The sequence below is a fragment of the Nymphalis io genome, chromosome 23 (assembly GCF_905147045.1).
Source record: "Nymphalis io chromosome 23, ilAglIoxx1.1, whole genome shotgun sequence".
Classification (NCBI taxonomy): domain Eukaryota; kingdom Metazoa; phylum Arthropoda; class Insecta; order Lepidoptera; family Nymphalidae; genus Nymphalis; species Nymphalis io.
Genome location: NC_065910.1, coordinates 4,116,041 through 4,134,052, shown reverse-complemented (window position 1 = coordinate 4,134,052; position 18,012 = coordinate 4,116,041). Strand labels below are relative to the sequence as shown.

The 18,012-nt window shown below is 32.9% G+C and overlaps 1 protein-coding gene across 3 annotated transcripts in view; it reads left to right on the top strand.

The window, feature by feature from the left end:
* The window catches only part of LOC126777624 (uncharacterized), a 119,639-nt gene that overhangs the window by 19,036 nt on the left and 82,591 nt on the right, over window positions 1–18,012 (top strand). Inside the window, exon 1 of one of the 3 annotated variants that reach the window (XM_050500716.1) lies at window positions 17,634–17,825. The exons of the other annotated variants lie outside the window; for them this stretch is intronic. The gene's annotated coding sequence lies outside the window, so the exon portion shown is untranslated. Of the gene's footprint in view, window positions 1–17,633; window positions 17,826–18,012 lie in introns of those variants that run through there. 3 annotated transcript variants of the gene reach the window in all.

The following is an 18,012-nucleotide window of genomic DNA, read 5'->3' as shown; positions in this document are numbered from 1 at the left end:
TTCTTTTGAATTGGAAATCAACGATAACAAACAGGGACAAAACAGGGTTTAACTTAACCGCAGCAACTTAAGTATTAATAAAAATCTTCAATGTCCGCCTGATTGGTTACGGCCACGATGGCCAATCTCAAGAGAAGACTTATTAAGTGCACAAGTGTGTGCGCAAACACAAGTCCACTCTCGTTCACATTATCCTAAGGGTCCGACAATCCGACACGACCGAAAGAAGTTCAGGCGCTTTGCCGACGATTTCGAGTGCTTTCCGAGGCATTGGAGCGTATACACAACTAACTTTCAGATTCCGGGCTGCCACTGAGATTTTTCAACAGAAAAACCCAATATTTTTTTATCGACCCGACCAAGAGTTTGAACCCAGGACCTCGAATTCTAAGGCCGTACCTATGTCTAGCTACAAGACCAGCGAGGCATCATCATTAATTTCTTACTAATATTATATACGAGAAAATTTCGTAGGATGGACGAATCTCTCTTACTCTTTCACGCAAAAGTAACTGAATGGATTTGTATGAAGTTACTAATATACTATTAATTTTATATTTCAAATGAAAACTTACACGCATAGTTTTTTACGTCGGGCCTTCTGCTTATAGTACAGCCAGGTACATTAACATGTACCACTGTTGGAGTAAGGCCTCCTCTCCCTTTTGAGGAGAAGGCTCTCCCCTCCCTTTTCTGCTTAGGGTTAACTAAAATTTGTGAAGTTCAATTGAATCAACCCATATTGAAGGACGGCTAACTTTTAATAAATAGCTTTTTCGTTATTCAATTTTGTTGACGGTTTAGTCAGATGAATCAAATCGCTTTCGATTTTATATTTGGTAAGCTAATAGTGTTCATTTCTGTATCATAAGATTCAAAGCAAATAATGTTTTAACAATACTCGTGATCAGTGACATCATCGCCTCTCGTAAGTCATTGTTCTGACAAGCGAATACGGCTATACTCGCTTATTTGTTCCAATTAAACCGTGATCCGCATTGCCAATTTAAAACTATAATTGTTAAGCAAAACAACACCTTATTTGGATGTGATTATAGACTAGTATCACATGAATAAAAATTACGTCGCTGTTTGTTTTTAACAAGATTTCGATGACTTTTTTCATCGGAGTTGATATGTATTTTTTATTTACATAGTTATACAAAGGAATTCAGTTACTGTGGAGCTACTTTATAATAATAAATTAAAAACTCACCACATTTTTTTTTTTATAGAATAGGAAGGCGGACGAGCATATGGGCCACCTGATGGTAAGTGGTCACCAAACGCCCTTAGACATTGGCATTGTAAGAAATGTTAACCATCGCTTACATCACCAATGCGCCACCAACCTTGGGAACTAAGATGTTATATCCCTTGTGCCTGTAATTACACTGGCTCACTCACCCTTCAAACCGGAACACAACAATACCAAATACTGCTGTTTTGCGGTAGAATATCTGATGAGTGGGTGGTACCTACCCAGACGAGCTTGCACAAAGCTCTACCATAATACTATCTTGCATTGTCAGAAAGATATATGTGACATTTACTGTAGTAAATTAATTATATCTCATTTTATTACCTCTACCGATGAGAGAAGGGCTGTCATTTTTCGCCCAGAGAATCTGAATTGCGATTCAAAGGTGAAATGCTGCTAACATTATTGCCACCATTCCAAGTGGTCGCGATTTGTACAGTAGTAATTTTATATTCAGGTGGACCGACGACCTTAAGAAGGTGGCGGGCACCAACTGGATGCGGAAGGCGGATAACAGGGAGCTTTGGCGCACCTTGGGAGAGGCCTATGTTCAGCAGTGGACGATTGGCTGTAGATTGATTTTGATTGATTGAATTTTATATATTTTTTGTATATATTTAAGACTCAAAATTAAATATAGACATATAAAATATATTTATTTATATAACATAAGGGATATGTATATGCATCAAAGTAGCGAATCACCGTTAGTAGGTTTTCGATATCATTAGTAAAATACGGAGTAAGTTCTCAAAGAATAACAATTTAATGACAATGTAGTAAACAGTTGTAGTAACTGCTTGTGGATGTCCCACAGTTGGACTATCTATAACAGCTCCTCTCCATTTGATGAGGTTTGAAGCTTATACCACCACGCTTCACCATTCCTCATGATATTTTTGTTTACCACTGAACACGAGATGATAACACATAGAAATTCAGTGGTGGTTTTCGGTTTTAACCCGCAATATTTGGTTACGACTCACGTGTTCTTGTCACTAATTAACATATTAATATGTGTACAATGTTTGCACATTATCTTTAGCATTATCAATATAGAAATAAGACCGTGTATTCATAGTGTATAAGTGAGTATGAAATTTTAATGGCTTTAATTTGTGTTTATAATAAGTCGAAATGAGTATGAGCTCTAAGACGTCTTCAAAAAGTAAGGAGGCCTTTGCTTAGCAGTGAGACATGTACAGCCTGTTACGTTTCATTCATAATGTTTGAGTAATAAGATTCACAACTCACATTCACTTTCTGTGTTTCTGTCTGTCTGATTAAAACGATCAAATATTTTTATAAATTTTTTGGGAATTTAATAAAACATCATTTCGTGTAGTGATATATAATAATGGTTAACACTTACATAAGATTCATTGCTGTGACATGTGTATAGAATGAGCTTTACAGAATAAATGTAGCGTTATAAATAAGTTAGGCTTTGTTTTTTCCTTGAATTTCCGTGTTACTAATCTTGGCTACGAGATCAGACGAAGGCCAAAAGCTTTATGAGCTCGTCGAGACAAAAAGTATCATGGAAACAAAACCAAACCCTTAACTATAAGCTGTTGTTAAAATTACTTTTGAGAAAAATTCTATCCACTTTTATTTAACCGACTCGGTTTTAGAACTTGGGACCTCACGACCATTCACGCAACACACACAACAAAAGCTTGTGCTTTATAAGACACAAAGAAGGAGACATTTAATTGTTAAGTCCTCATTCAAAATACAATATGGCGGATCAATTAACAATCAGTAACATAAATACATAATTTGAAATTATTCTATTACTCAATTTGTTTTTATTTCATATTCGGTAGATTCTCAACAAAATGTCTTGGTTAATGATTCATATAAAGAAACTCATATACAAATATAATGTGCTTACAGAATACTGGCCGTACGTATTATTGACGTTGTCTAGATTTTCTCACTTAAATTTCTCTTTCTGTCATCATAGATTTGACATTCGAAAGAAGAAGAGAGCTTCCTTTAACTGATCACCCCCTAATTAACATTTATAGTAAATTATGATTAGCATACTATTGTCTTATGTCGCATTTGTGTATGATATCATTTGGAAATTACCTGACATCAGGTAATAAATGAAAATGGGGATCCCCTTCGGTTCTTTATTGTATTTGCATAATATTTTAATGGTATTATTACAAAACATTACATATTGTATTCCATGACTTTATGCGCTATACGGTGACGGATTGATTTAAAAATTTGGTCATATGCACAAGCAGTTTGAGCATAAGGCTCCACGTCTATTTTAATCCGTAGGGAATCCTTAAAAAAATCAAATTTGATTTATTTTTAAATTAATATGAAGATAAATAGCGGTACATTTGTGTTATGAAGGGATTAAAGTATGAATTGTTGTTGTTAATTTTTTTTTCTTCAATTTAAGACTCCTGTAATTAATATTACCTTACTACGTAAGTAAAACTTAAAACAGCCTAAGTTTTAGGGTTCAAAATTACTACTTTCGCATTTATAATATTAGTATAGACAAAGCGTTTATATTTGTCGTGTTTACTTGACTTCTAATTGATCACGAAGTAGGGATTTTGAGAAAACATAGGATACTACTAATCCTTACAAATGGCGTACGTGAGTCTCATATTCCATTAAAAATTGATACATTTATTCATTTATGCGCTAATGTGTGTGGCTTTGAGGTATTTTCTAATGATGGCTCACAAATTATATGGATAACATGTGCCTGTGGTGAGGAAAATATAATTAAACATGTGACTTTTATTGTATGATGTTTGAAACGAAGTAACAATGTTTTATACGCTTAACAAACACTCTCTTAGATTATTCGACTCCAGAAAGAGTTTGCTAGTTGTTAAATTACTCAAGCACGGAAACAACCTACTAAACTTGACTCAATCATTATTTGATTAGCGTCGCGCCGTTTCGTCGCGTTTTATGTCACTGATCCGCCCCCGTGGGTCGTAGTGTGATGTTATATAATCTATAGTCTTTAGTCTTTATCGATAAATGGGCTATTCAACACAAAAAGATTTTTCATATCAGACTGGTAGACTACCGCGTTCAAACAAACTCTTAAACATAACGAGACACATAGCACAGATAACAAGCTGTTGCCTTCATGATTATTGTTTTTGCGGGGATGATGGTGAAAATGTTCTCGCTATCCGGAATATTGTATGCAATTAAAAAACAAAACAAATCAAAGTTATCAATTGTTTTTTAAACAGCATTTTAGGTTAGATGATATTTACAATATTATAAAAATATAAATAAGAATAATACTATTTGATTGTCTATAAGAAATCACTATGAAGCGATAAGATTATCTTTTTTACAAATGTATTATCATAGGTACTAATATTACCTATGTGTGTGGTGTAAATTATCTTTCATTGTCGCACTTCAAAAAAATGGAATTCTTTACCAGCTCACGTGTTCCCCTCTTACAACCCGGGTTCCTTCAAACGAAACGTGAAGAAGCATCTCGCGGGCCGGCAGGGTGTGGGTGGCTAGTGATGAACATTCATCCCGACTGTACTTCGTCGCGTTTGGACTCTACTACCACTTACCATCAGGTGGAGTAGTCATTTGCCTTCCCGGCAAATATAAAAAAAAATAATTAAATGTTTATCAATATCTGTATAATATTATACATTAATATATTTACTAGTAATGATAAGCGGTCATAGTTATTCCCCTCGTTGATTATATTTTAATATATTTCCAAATTACATAAGCTATAGTTAATCGCTTGATAAATATATCTCGGTTTTTCCTTTTACTCTTCTCTATTGAGTCACATTTATTGATCATCTTAGTGTTGGGATTTCCTTGTATTATATTAATTTTAATGAAATTATAAAATCAAAACATTCTATATTCAAATAGACTCATAAAAACATTAATGAATTATGTTCAAGTAATGAATTAAATGTAAGGATAACATCGCTTCGGAATAGAGAATTTATGTATGTAAATTCATATACAATTAAATCATTATTTATTTTATAATCTTTTTTTATTGTAACTAACTCAGACTTAGAGCTCACATGTTTACATATTAATTCTCTTGAGTACGTGAGTGTGGCACTGACAATATTTTTGAAGTGAAAACTTCTTTAGGCGCGTTACGCTGTTATATCGTAGGGGATAGACTCGTGGCTTCGTCACCGTCATGCTAATGTTATTATAATTAAATCTTTGAAAGTACAAATAATTTAATTATTGTGGAAATTAATGAGGGTAATAATGATTGAAATTTATGTAAATACTAACAGTGTACAGTGTAATATAGAAATAATATAAGTGTATTTTAATTATTATTTATTTAAATTAAGCCGGATTAATATTTTGTACCGAGTTTGAGACTAATAAAAAACAAAGCTATATAATAAAAAGAGATAGAATTATTACTTGGAGTGCCAATAGATTTGAAAATTGGACAAATATATTTAAAAGTTTCAAGTTTTCACTTCTATCGGCAGTCCCTATGATGGTTTGTTTTTTTTTACTAAACCAAGACTAAGACAGTAATATATTTTTTCACTGTGTCTAAGTACAAAATCTTAAAAGAACGATTGTTACTTTCTCTGATCATGTTCGTGTTATAAAATGATTAAAAAAAATACACAACAACGATTTTTAATAAACATCCGATCATTTACGTAGATTCATTTTATCATAAAAACCCCTTATGTTAGAATAGTCCAATCATAGCGATTAATCGCTTATCTATTGAATGAAGTGTGCTTGTCAACGTGTTGTTTTCGAACTAAAAATATTAATCACGTCATTTCCTCAATATCATCAAATTTTCAACAATGCATATCAACGTTAAAGACTTGACAGCCATACCGTTCGAAATTCAAATAACGGAGCTATTATTTGAATTAATTTTAGGGCACATATTCAATAAAGTAGCTACATACGAGTATATGTGAAATGAAGCTTTAACGATTGTTTTTGTCAATTTTATTTTGATTTAATTTGACGGGCCGGTAGGCGTGGTTGGTAGATACTTCGCCTTTCACGTCGAAGGTTCTGGGTTCGATTCACACCCAGGACAGTCATTTTTGTGTGCATGAACATGTCTGTTTGTCCTGAGGCTGGGTGTAATTATCTATATAAGTATGTATTTACAAAAGAAAAGTAGTATATGTAGTATATCAGTTGTCTGGTTTCCATATAACAAGCTCTGCTTAGTTTGGGATCAGATGACCGTGTGTGAATAATGTCCCAGGATATTTATTTGTTAGTTATTTATTACATATAGTTAAAATATAAATTAAGTAAGAAACATGTCCCACTGTTTGGATGAGGTCTTCGCTCCTTGTCTAGGAGAAGGTTTGGAGTTCATTTCACCACGCTACTCCAATGAGAGTTGATAATATACATGTCAAACAATATTATATCATGCATCAGGTTCACACTGATTTTATTAAAATTTGTGCTAAATTAATTATAAACACAAATAACGCAAATGAAAAATGACTTCTGCTTGACCGGATTCGAACCCGCTATCTTGTGAGCCAATCTAGGATTTACTGTTTAACTAAAACTAAACTATTTACTGTTTAATAACTAAAACTAAACTAAACGATTTACTGTTTAACGACTAAGCTAGATTGGCTCTTTCGTCGAAAAAGTTTTGGGTGCTCGTTTATAATTTCTCAAATTTTTATTTTCATGGTCATATCTTCGTTGAAAAAAAAGGAAATGTTAGAAGAAAGCGTTTAACCATTTGCGTATAATTTTTACATTATTCGTAAGTCCGGAAGTGGGTGAACATGAGTTGCATTATATTCATATACAGAAAACGCCAAAGGCAAATGGGAAGTATGAAGCTCATTAAAATAAGACGTAACAAATGAGGTAATTTGTATTAAAACAATCAAATACAAGATATATACAGAAATTAAGCCGAGGTGGCCCAGTGGTTAGAACGCGTGCATCTTAACCGATGATCTTGGGTTCAATCCCGGGCCAGCACCACTGAATTTTTATGTGCTTAATTTGTGTTTTTAATTAATATCGTGCTTGATGGTGAAGAAAAATCGTGAGGAAACCTGCATGTGTCTAATTTCAAAGAAATTCTGCCACATCTGTATTTCCCCAACCCTCCAAAGCTCCAAACCTTCTCCTCAATAAAAGAAATGGACTTAGCCCAGCAGTGGGACATACAAATAACAATCGCAAATAACGAGGGATCAAATATTGTCTGTATTAATGATTATGCCTTATTTTTTCAAACATATTGCGCACATAATAAAGTAGCCTAATTGATAATGGACGAAACCATTATCAATTAGACTTTATCGAGATTGTATCGTAGCCGAAATTCTAAGGGAAGAAAAAAAAAAGATTTTATATAAAAACATATACATATACAGAGTTTATTTAATAACGCTGACAAAATTAACAGAGTGAAATGAAATGATAACAAAAAACTCGTGTGTTACATATGCAAGTATATAAATGATTCTTAAAGCCGCCATATTTAATATTGTAATGCGTGTTCTCTACAAGTAAATGTGTTTCATAATAGTTTAAGCTCTTTTTATTACGGTTAAGTCACAACTTTAAAATTTGCATATTGTTAAGATGTAAAGGTCATTTCAGACTGTTGTAAGCTTAAAATAAATATACTTGAAAATATAAAAATTTATCGTTTAACGTTTCAATGAATACATCTTTAAGTTAAGCATTAAATTATTATTTCTTGAAATATAATTCATTTACATAGTTTTTTATTGTTTACAAACTAATTAAAAACTATATTTTACAAACAATTAATACTCTAAGATAAATAAATCTCTAAAATATATATAATAATAATTTACACAGAAATGTAGGTACTTATACAAATTAAGTTTATTTTTTTAATTTGTTCTCAATACACAAGCGGCTTTAAGCTAGCGTATCCTGTGACATACGCATTAATGTCGGCGCCAAAAGTTGCGACATAGCGACGATTTTCTGTTTAAATCTCAAAGAGAATTTTAATTACCAGCCTGTTTCGGTATATTTAATCCCGTGAGAATATTTGACACAGAATTATATTTAGGTAGGTATAAATTTCAGGGACATTTTAATATTTGTTTTTAATCTCGAAAATTCGTTTTAAAACATTTTGTTAGAGACATGAACGTGTTTTTATAAGACGACGCGATTGGTCGTTTATGTAAGCGTTCCATTTTTAAACGAATATGATTTAATGTTTCTACAGATTTTTTTTTACCGAATGGGTAATTTAAATGTAGAATATAATATATTTTTCGCTTATATATATTTTTGAATGGGATTTGTAAAAAACAAAAGAGTAAAAAAAATGTAAATGTTTTTAATATTTGTATTTTTTCTCGTAGTTTGATTTTTTTGTAACCTTTGATTGAGCAAATGACTTTTTTATAATACATTGTTAACGCAATGAATGATAAAAAATTCATTCATCTTCAAAACCTCTCAGGCATGTAGGTTTTCTAACAAAGTAATCCTTATCTGTTAAAGCACCAAACAACATAACAAACATATAACTGTCAATATTCACTGGCTTTCTTATGTTATAATATTATAAATGCGAAAGTGAGTTTATAAAACAAAGGTCCGTCTTTATTGGTGTTCTAACGATAAGCTCTGTCCAGCAGTACCCACCAGAGTGTATTATTTTATTCAAACGATGCAACTCTAAAGTTTTTAGTACAACCCAGTTCACACGTGACCTCCTTTATTTAAATCGGTTAAACGGAAATCATAAGCAGAATTAATAAATTAATCAGCATATTAACAAAGTTTGTTGGTACATTTGTTAAGCTTTCATACTACTTAACTGATTATTATGAAATTTGCACATTGCCAGGGGTAGACAAAATTACATAACGTAACTGACACTTGTCTTCCTCCTCACACACGGGCGAAGCCGCGGCCTGAGACGAGCCGGTTCGATTCCCACCCAGATATTTGTTTGCGTGAACATGTCTGTTTGTCCTGTGTCTGGGTGTAATTATCTATATCAGTATGTATTTACAAAAGAATAATAGTATATGTAGTATATCAGTTGTCGGGTTTCCATAGTACAAGCTCTGTGCAAGCTTCATTTGGGATCAGATGGCCGTGTGTGAAAAATGTCCCAGGATATTATTATTAATATTATAAACTATATATGAGACTTATAAAATATTTTAATTGACTTTTAACATAATTCAGATATTTTTTTAAGGAATAATTGAGTATCTATTTTATTATTTTAATGTTTACTATACGCTTTGATAAATTTTAATTATATATTCATTTTAAATTTTTTAATGTTCAACGAGGCAAAATTTTATTTGCAATCATTTTTCGTAACATTTTGCAATACATTTTGTAATTAAACTTTCGTACAGATTCCCTGATAAGTATAACCTACTTAAAAGGCAGAAGAAGTTGAGATAAATAGACTTAGATATTCATATTCCATGCGACTTGATAATAGTTCTACTATAATATATTTATTTATAATAAAAACAGTATTCCATTAATCTCTTGACCAGTGACGTCATGACCATTTAAGGTCAAAGTTGTTTATTCGTACTTACTCCTCCCACTGGAATACGCTACGGGTATTTTTATTTCTTGGCGGTAGTATTTAAAAATAAAATGTGATAATACCTAATTACCTATACAAAGTAAATACATATTGTTGGGAATACTAAGTGCAACCCAAACATCATATATTCTACCGCCAAACAGTTATACTTAGTACTGTTGTGTTCCGTTTTGAAGGGTCATCGAGCCAGTGAAGGTAAACGCACAGTAACAGTAACAGCCTGTTAATGTCCCACTGCTGGGCTAAGGCCTCCTCTCCCTTTTGAGGAGAAGGTTTGGAGCTTATTCCATCACGCTGCTCCAATGCGGGTTGGTAGAATACACATGTGGCAGAATTTCAATGAAATTAGACACATGCAGGTTTCCTCACGATGTTTTCCTCCACCGTTAAGCACGAGATGAATTATAAACACAATTTAAGCACATGAAAATTCAGTGGTGCTTGCCCGGGTTTGAACCCACGATCATCGGTTAAGATTCACGCGTTCTTACCACTAGGCCATCTCGGCTTGTAAAAACTTACTTGGTCAAAGAGATGATTTCACTTTGACCAAGTAAACGCACAAGGGACATAAAATATTTGTTGGCAAGGTTGGTGGCGCATTGGTGACGTAAGGAATGGTTAATATTATTTATAAAGCACCCGCTTATCTACATTATAAAAAAAATTCTATTTAATTTTTATTCTATATTAATTTCTAATACTTTATTGCAACGAATAATATTATTCAGTATACTACTTACTAACACTTAAGCCTTATAAGTAATAAGAGTAGTCTTTTTAGTACAATTTTAAAACGTTAAATATCACGTTTGTATTATTATAAAATTTTGTTATATGGAGAAACGTGCAGCCCTTGGCTATAGTTTGTATGATATTGTTTCTCCATTGAAATTTATCGATAAAATAAACTTAGGAGTTCGTGTTACAAACTCGCACTAGATTTACATCAGAAGTATATGTCGCGAACACGTGAAGGATACTGGTATCCGTGAACTTAGTTCCGTCAAATAAACGTATATACGTCATCAATACCTAAGGCCGCAACCTTCATTGTCGTTAAGACATATCCTATTATTCATCCTTTTGTTGATTTTGAATTAAGAATGTAATTAGTTTCATGTTTTTTTTTATGAAACAATGGTGTCTGTTTTTATTTTCAGCTTTGATTGGATTGTTTTTTTTTTCGATTGAGCCCTTACTTAAAATGGAGGTGTTATAAGTTTTATTGCTTGTCCGTCCCTTATAAAATAGTGTACAATATGTTTCTATATTTTTGATTGAAAATTGTCGCTGCGCCTCAAGATATAATGTTTCAAAATTTATAAGTATATTAAAGCTTTAAAATTACAATTTTGTGAATATGTATATATTTTTTGTTAATTTGAACGCTGGTTTTTGCACGGCTTACAATTAAGTTTTATGAAATAACAATTTATTTAACGTAACATGGACGTTTTATTATATTATTTTAAATTCCTATTTCTGACGGCTTCGTTGGTCTTGTGCTTACTTTATTACGATGTTAATACCACATTAATGGATTCAATTCTAAGTAAGAAACCGTAGGTTCTGGGCTTGTTGGGCTCCTGGAGGTATGACGACATAGAAGAGGGTCATGCCGTATACTGTCACAGCATACGAGTCGTTCTTACTACCCAAGGTGCGCTATTGGGTGTTTCACATAAATTCATAAAACCAATAAACGTACTTGTGTGATTAAAGCATTAAAGTCGTTTGTTTTACGAACTATTTGATGACTTTTTTATCGTTGACAGTCTGACCACAATGCACTACTACCATATTTATAGCGTATTGAGTAATATAAAGGTCAGTCAGTTTCTACCCCCAAAAAACAATTTTATTTATACCTGAGTCCGAGTTTAAACGATGACTGAACCAATGTAATTACAGTCATACAGGATATGACAACTAATATATCATGGTTTTGTTATTGTCTATAAGGAGAAGTGATCAATTATCTCAGGGCTCATGTGCTTATCTGCTTTCCTCTAAAAGTAAATTGACAGCGAGTTGCCATATAAAACTTATAGATGAGCCGATTAGTTTCGGCGTTTTTTAAAAGTATTTAAAGAAGGCAAATATTAATTAATTTCAAATTTGAAATGTACCAAGGAACCTGTGAAATTTCTTTTTAATTAACAATATCCAATAACATTGTGTTAGTTTAGCTCACTCGAATTACTTCATTGTGTGCTATTTTAGAATTATTCGAGTTACGCGTCAAATAAGTTAGTGGTCTGACCGGAAACTTTCATATAATTAATGATTTATAGACACGACCGTTCATTCTAGTAAAGTATTAAAATTTAAATCCATTGAAATCAAAATTAAATCTACTCAAGCACTAAAGTATTAACAAAAAAATATATTCCACAAATAATAATGATTACCTTAATGAATGTAAAAATACGAGGTGGCCCAGTGGCAAGAACGATAATTCATCTCGTGCTTTTCGGTGAAGCAAAATATCGTGAGGAAACCTGTTTGTGTCTAATTTCGTCGAAATTCTGCTACACGTGTATTCCACCAACCCGCTTTGGAGCAGCGTCGTGGAATAAGCTCCAAGCCTTCTCCTCAAAAAGGGAGAGGAGGCATTAGCCCAGCAGTGGGACATTTACAGGCTGTTACTGTTACTGTTACCTTAATGAAAGCAATAAAAAATAATGTAACTCTTGAAGTACTTATCGTTTTTCTGGTCCTTTGAATTTTGGAATGTAATCAACCAGCTACCATTTTGACATTCGTTACAAGGGTTCGTTACGCGTAGTGCTATCTATCAACTACATACACGTTATGCCATCTAATACGTCAAAATCATCCACTTACGTCGAAAGACCGGGAGAATTGGCGCGCCTGTGAGGAGGCTTATGTCCAGCAGTGGATTAATGTGGGCTGAATATGATCATGATGATGACGTCGAATTATTCGAAATAAATATTGCAGTGTTTATTTTTTTATTTATGTTTATTGTTATATAGTTATAGGTATGGTTGTTTTCCTTTCTGAAGGTTTCCTTTCCTTTCCACTGCGTGAAAAAAAGAGGTATAGTTGTTTTAAATAGCTCTTTTTCATTGTAAATTATACGACCTTAATTATAAATTTTGTTTAGTAGGTATTTAGTTAAGAATATAATTTTCTCTTTCTGATATCATTAATTTGTAATTCGAAAGAAGAAGATACGACATTGTTCATTAATATTTAAAATAAAGTTTACAATGGTACGCTTAAAAAAATATTAATTAATTTAGTCATTCATTTGTTGCAAATACTTTTTAGTCAATCCTAATCTATTTCTTTTAATTTGCAATTTGACAAAATATAAAATGTTACTAAAACTAAGCATGAACAAGGCATAATATAAGGACACTAATCAGATGAGTGTATAAGAGTAATCAATCTGGGTAGGTACCACCCGCTCATTAGATATTCTACCGCAAAACAGCAATACTTGATATGTTGTGTTCCGGTTTGAAGGGAGAGTGAGCCAGTGTAATTACAGGCACAAGGGACATAAAATCTTAGTTCCCAAGGTTGGTGCCGCATTGGCTATGTAAGCGATAGTTGACATTTCTTACAATGCCAATGTCTAAGGGCGTTGGTGACCAATTACCATCACGTGGCCCATATGCTCGTCCGCCTTCCTATTCTATATAAAAAAAGCCAGTGTAGTTAGACATATGCAGACACGTCTCGGTGCGTTCCTCCCACACTGCAGTTATTCTATCACCAATAATTCTACGTATATTACTGGTTGTTAGTGTAAGAACTTAGCAAATATATTGCACGAAGATGACAATGTAAGTATCAGAGTCCTTACATAACAATGTAAGGAATCTTAACTTACATGTACCTTTATAAAATTTTATGTAAACTTTGATGGGTCATTGTATATACGCTCGACAAGGCGTCCTGGCTTAAAAAAATAACAAGATTTTTCGTTGTATGTTTATCTTTCAATATTAACTATCTATGTATGTTATTTTACCCGTGCGAAGCCGGGACGGATAGCTAGCTATTATATATATTTATACTCGTTGGTCTATTGGTTAGATATAAGGCCGCAGACTCCGAGGTCCTGGGTTCATATCCCAGTTAGAGCCAATAAGAAGTTATGGAGCTTTTTTTGTCGAAAGTCCGGAGTCTTGAAGTTGGAAGTGTGTACACTCGTGTAATGTGTCCTGCGCTTGAACTCTTTTCGGTCATGTCGGATTGCCATCCCATCGTAATATGAGAGTTAGGGAATAGAAAGTACACCTGTGCTTGCGCAAACACTTGTGCACTGTAATATGTCCTGCGCATTTAACTAATCTCTCTTGAGATTGGCCGTCGTGGCCGAAATCGGTCCGAAGGACATTATATATATTTATTTTTTATAGCTCATGTAAATATGTAATTTGATTCGTACAAATAGGTAGACTAACGGCCAGAGGAGATTGAAATGATCAATTCGGATACAATTATACATTTTTTATAGATTTAAGACAATTAATTGAAAACGACTAAAAACTTAGCTGTTGTGCCTGTAAGTTGTATGTCACAAAAAATTTAAAACAATCTCCGCAGACTTCTTGTTAGTGCCTTTCTATTGTTTTGATTGAGTTTTTTTTTTAAATTTCCATTAGGCATTGAGCACGTGCTGAAGGTATTAAATAATTTATTTAACGCACATACCTGCTTATTATAAATTCATATTGCTAAAATAACTTTCGAAAAATTTAAGCCGCATGCTCTGATCCCGTATTATCAGGTTAATAAACATACATCCGAATGCATTAACGTTGTTAACTTTGGATGGAGTTGTTAACAACCCATTTTATTTCATTGAATTTCAAAATATTCTTTTGACAATTCATTTTAAAACTATTATGACGTTTGCCTTTTTAATTTATTACTGAAATTATATACAGTGACAGCTTGTGAATGTCCCACTGCTGGGCTAAGGCCTCCTCTCCTTTTTGTGAAGAGAAGGTTTGGAGCTTATCCACCACGCTGTTCCTATGCGGTTAGGTGAAATACACATGTAGCAGAATTTGAATGAAATTAAACTTATGCAGGTTTCCTCAAGATGTTTTCCTCCACCGTTAAGCACGAGATGAATTATAAACACAAATTAAGCACATATTTCAAGAAGAAAATTCAGTGATACTTGCCCGAGTTTGAACCCACGGTCATCAGTTAAGATTCAAGCGTTCTAATCACTTGGCCATCTCGGCCATAAAAAATCTAAAACTATATATGAAGCAATAAATAAATGTTCTCAGTTCATCAAAACCGACTAGAACACTTGAGCCGTCGTCATATTTATTTTGAATTTAATACTGTAAGTGTTGCGGATATGATAAATCACTATATATTAAGAAAACTGGCGACCTGTCGGGAATCTCTGAAGTTAGTCAATTCAATAATTAATGTAATCGCACCATATCTTGTAACATTTAATAATTGTATTCTTAGTGGAGTTTTTCCTGATCTAATAAAACATTGTAAAAATCATCCAATTTTCAAATCAGGTATTTCGGACCTCAATGGTTATAATCTATAGACGTAGACTCACTTTTTTTCACGCAGTGTAAAACCTTAGAAAGGTACCTGGCTCCCTAGGGGGAGGGGAGCAGGTTACGTAGGATTCTTACTTACTGAAACCACTGCGATGGCTGTCCTCGGCACGAATAAACAGGCTACGGGATCGTGTTGATAGACGCACTACGATGATTTTGCAAATATTTTCGAAAATCTCATCTCGCTTGAATTCTTTTCGGTTGTATCGGATTACCCGTCCCATCGGATTATGAATATAGAGGTTGCACGTTTGTTTGTTTTTAAAGTAACTCCTAAACTCTTTCCGTTTGTCAGATTTTTGGACCGTCGGATTATAAGAGTGACGTGCACCTGTGTTGGCGCACACACATATGCACTATAATTTGTTCCGCACAGTTGGCTAATCTCTCTTGAGATTTGCCGCCGTGGCTGGCATCGATCAAAAAGTACTTCATATGCTATAATAGGACCTACGCATTTTTACAGTCTCCCATCAATCAAGGATACACTACCGACATTTTATTATTCATAAGCGTGGACCATGGAAGGTAACATCGATATTACAATTACCAATATTCCATCCAAATCTAGAAAATACTTTTTATGACGTGTCATATACGTGAGTATGAATAATATTTTTAACTTGACGTTTGAATTATCACTATTTATTTGTTTGAAAAACATAAAAGTGTGTTTATGGTATGTTTTAAGTGCTGGCTGTAATAAAAAACAATAATATTACGGGTAAACTAAGGATAACGTTTTACGCCATCTTTGTTATTATTTACGCTAATTGTTGTTCGCGACTTTGCATAAATAAACTCGGATGAAGTTAGGCGTAGGATATCGGTTTATTTTTGTTTGTTTGTTACGGTTTCTCGTCTTAACTAAAATCAACTGATCACCATCAAATTTTGCATACACGTTGTCAGGTGTACAGAAAATAACATTAAGTACCTGACGCATGTTTTGCAAAGCCAAGGGCGGAAACTAGTAATAAACATATGAAATCAAATTTATTCAAACAAAATATTGGAATGTTTTTACATAAAAAAATTAAACTCCTCCGCTGTCATTGTTATTGGAAGATACTTTAATAGTACTTTAGTTGTAGGCTACTAGTATTCCCAGAATAATAGAGTAAAGGTTACTTATACAATAACTAAGTCATCACTTTTAACTTGATAATAGGGCTTTGTGCAAGCTCTTTTGGGTACCAACCACTCATTAGATATTTTATAGCGATGCTTTGTATTGTTGAGTTTGTGGGTGACTGAACCAGAGCCATCTATTGCTTCTACTACATTTTTATATTCATAATATATACGTGTGTATGTCGATAAACTCCTAAACGGCTTGATCGATTTGTTTATGTTTGAGTGAGTCCCTAGATGGTAAAGATTGGACCTGGTAGCTGGCTCCGCTACTTATTTATTTACTAAAAACGAAAGTAGTTTTTTTTCACACAAACATAATCGGGACGGCTATCCAGTAGATAGTAAATATCACATAATAAAAAAAAAAATCAAATCAGCGCCCTTGTTGATTTTGTCGTACCCACTATTTTAGACATGCGACTTTATAATTGAATATCTATCTATTTAATAGTATATATTTTATTTATTATTTTTCGATTATCTAATTCTTTAAAAAATCAAGCATTTACCAAAGAGAATATTTGTATGAAATTAGTACTTGATTCAACAGCTTATATTCCGGGGTAGATATAAAAAAATATTATACATCATTTCACAGAATTAAAACTCAATATTAAATTACACAAAAATTGTATTAAAAGTTTATGGGTGAAATAGTAACACGCAGTTAATATATAAAATGCCAAATTTTCCTAGAAATAAATTTATCAAAAAATATGGCTGCTATTTATTAAATTAATTTGGTTTTATCCAAAACATGTATTGAACAGTAGATATTACTAGCACTCCTTATCAACATTATTTTAGCAAAATTATCCTATTAACGTATTAGGACTGTGTGTCAAAATGCTTGTTTGACATGACCTTAATGTATTATCTATGAATGTAACTTAGAATTACCAACCAGTTCATAAAATATTCAAGGAAAAATAAACTTTATTGAAATACAATTGAGGTCATTTTCCCGTACAAGGTACGACAGACTTTTTTGTTTGAATACTGTTCGCTAAGATGCGTTCAACAGGTGATATATAGTGCTATGGTCATTTACCGTCCACCAACCATATACACCGTTCGCGGGCGAACGTGTTCGAACGCCGGCGTTCGAAATTTGAATTAATATAATTTTTTTATTTTGGATTGCAATTTTATAATTATTATATTATTGTTTGTGGTTGTGTTAATTGAAATGAAACAATTGGATTATACGAAGGATATTTAGTTATTTTTTTGCAATTGACATGTAAGTTATATTTTTAATTTATTTGAATATAAACTTTTTGATGGTTATTTTTTATATAATCAATGTTCGAGCGTACATTCATCGTTTTATGAGATTCTATTACAACAAAACCGGTACAAACACTACTCTCACTTTTTACGAATGTGATTTAAATTTTGATTGCTATTCATATTCATAAATAATATGT